This window comes from Bicyclus anynana, chromosome 2 (assembly GCF_947172395.1).
Source record: "Bicyclus anynana chromosome 2, ilBicAnyn1.1, whole genome shotgun sequence".
NCBI lineage: Eukaryota > Metazoa > Arthropoda > Insecta > Lepidoptera > Nymphalidae > Bicyclus > Bicyclus anynana.
In genome coordinates this window covers 8,807,268-8,809,454 of record NC_069084.1, presented here as the reverse complement: position 1 = coordinate 8,809,454, position 2,187 = coordinate 8,807,268, and positions in this window count along the sequence as shown.

The following is a 2,187-nucleotide window of genomic DNA, read 5'->3' as shown; positions in this document are numbered from 1 at the left end:
TGAGTTGGGTTTTCTCAGACACAAGTCGAAGTCATCCAGTTGAGACAAAGCCGGCATGGAGTAATAGTCGAATGGTTCCAAAACTGCATCTTTTGAAACAAAAACAAAAGTACTTAAAAAATACTCGACTAAAAATTAGCACTAGGACCAGTTGGTCAACCTAACCATAAGTTAGTTTCAACAACGTCGTTTGTGCCAGCTAATATATAGCCTATAGCCTTCCTCGATAAATGGGCTATCTAACACTGAAAGAATTTTTCAAATCGGACCAGTAGTTCCTGAGATTATTGCGTTCAATCAAACAAATAAACAAACTCTTTAGCTTTATAATTAGGCGTAGGTTCGAATCTGGTCTGGGGTATGCACCTCCAACTTTTCAGTTATGTGCATTTTACGAAATCAAACATCACGTGTTCGTTTCGTTTTAAAGTAAACAAAACACATCGTGAGGAAACCTTCGTACCTGAGAATTTTCTTAACTCTCCGCGTGTGTGAAGTCTGCCAATCCGCATTTAACCAACGTGGTGGACTAAGACCTAACCCCTTTCATTCTGAGATGAGACTCGTGCTCTACAGTGAGCTGACCATGGGTTGTTAATGATGAATAATAATATTTTATGTTCGACCAAGATCATATGAAGCTTTCGATTAACTGTTGGATCAAGTGATACAAAAAATATAGTAATAATAATTGAGACTACTAGTGCGACCCCGCTCTAAAGCGTAGTGTTTGTCAACCCACCACCAGGTGGACTGACGACATCAAGCGAGTCGCAGGGATTCGTTGGATGCAGGTGGCTCAGTAGCTCAGTATCGTGATGTTTGGAAGTCCCTACAAAAGGCCTAAGTCCTGCAGTGGACGTTCATCGGCTGATAATTATGATGATAATGATGAATTGAGACTTTTTCGATTTTCCGGTTTTAAAGTAGCAGATGTTCTGATTCAAGGTCCAACTTATCGTTAGACCAAAATTTTATCAAACAGAGAGATTTATTCACATTTATAACTGGAAATTCAACGTAGAATCATTCACTTGTACGGTCACTGTACCTGAAAGGTCACTAAACTCGTTTCCCTAAGGCTGTGTTCAAATTGAATTGCATTGCATTTCCGATAATAATCATTATAATTTTACGTTTCGTTCTAGCTTTAGCACCAATAAATCAATAATTAGCTAATATTATCTTTTATTTTTTAAATACCGTATAATTTGTTTTAACAGTAGTAAAAATTATTGTCAAAATAAATATTACATGACGTTTTTTCTCTAAAAATACAATATAACAGTAATACAAAATCATACTAACACTATCAGACAAATTATTCCATTTTGGTTAACCCCCATTAAACCAACAACCCCCAGGGTTATGCTTGTTAACCCTGACTTCAAAAAACAAGCTTTCGTACAAAGTTCCCGCTACCATTTCCCCTGCTTAGATTTAACATTTCCAATAATCCGTCTGATTGTGATTGTGATCATTAGAGTCAAACTTCTGCATCTAAGCTTGTCAAGTTGCTTTGAAGGATACCTATTGTTAGGGTTGCCAATATTTCTTAAAAAATAAGATATTTTTCAGATTTCGATATAAAAAATATAGTACCACACTCAAAGAATGTATTTGTACTATTGTATGAAATAATCGAAAAAATACATTATTATATTTAAGAAAACTATATTTTATTTGCATGTTTTTGGAAAAATAAGATTGTCAAATTTAATTTTTAAATTATTGAAAATCAAAGCTATCTTTTTTAGAATTTCTGAGTTTAAATTTCGGAACTTGATAAAACAGATAACTTTGTATACGCTAGACGCTATTCATATATCGATAACTAATGTTCAAAGCGTTTTAAAATAAAAGGTTTGTTTGTAAGATTTCAAGTATGAAAATATAGTATTTTTACGTACTATATATTTCTTCAACCGTATATAGTGCAATACTATTTATTATAGTACGGTTGGCAACCCTATTATTGCTTCCTGTAATAATAAATAGTCGACCATTAAAAATAGACTAATTATGATGGTAACACTGAATAGGCAGTTTACGATCGGTGTTGGTTAACTTAAACGGTACTCGAATATGTAATCTAATTATTTATACAACTAAGTAAAACTTAACTATCTGGTTGTAATTTTAAATTAAAAATCTTCACTTAATGCGTGTAAAATGTACGTCAGTAAT